Here is a 262-nt window from a genome sequence, read left to right as displayed (position 1 = left end):
CCAACAGCATGATATTAGAGCCTTATTGTGGCATAACGATAGCCAACAGCAAATTCTTCTTCGTCTATTCGGGTCATGGTGAAAACCCTCTTTTGTTATGTGCTTTGAGTTTTGTTTTGGTGTGGAAGTGTAACTGGCGGAGCAATGCCTGTACGACCTGGGTATGGCTTCCGGAGTTGGGGATGAACATGATATTTGATATTCAAGCGTTAACAATACAGACACTGTTATTTGAAAGGTATAACGTAGGAAGAATAAATCA

The 262-nt window shown here is 40.8% G+C and overlaps 1 protein-coding gene across 1 annotated transcript in view; it reads right to left on the bottom strand.

Moving 5' to 3' along the window:
* Positions 1 to 262, bottom strand: part of LOC119582390 (adenylate cyclase type 2-like) — a gene marked incomplete in the record, with an annotated part of 138831 nt that overhangs the window by 13490 nt on the left and 125079 nt on the right.

The sequence above is a fragment of the Penaeus monodon genome, chromosome 15 (assembly GCF_015228065.2).
Source record: "Penaeus monodon isolate SGIC_2016 chromosome 15, NSTDA_Pmon_1, whole genome shotgun sequence".
NCBI lineage: Eukaryota > Metazoa > Arthropoda > Malacostraca > Decapoda > Penaeidae > Penaeus > Penaeus monodon.
Note: the sequence above shows the minus strand (reverse complement) of the source record. Positions and strands in the feature narration are given on the sequence as shown.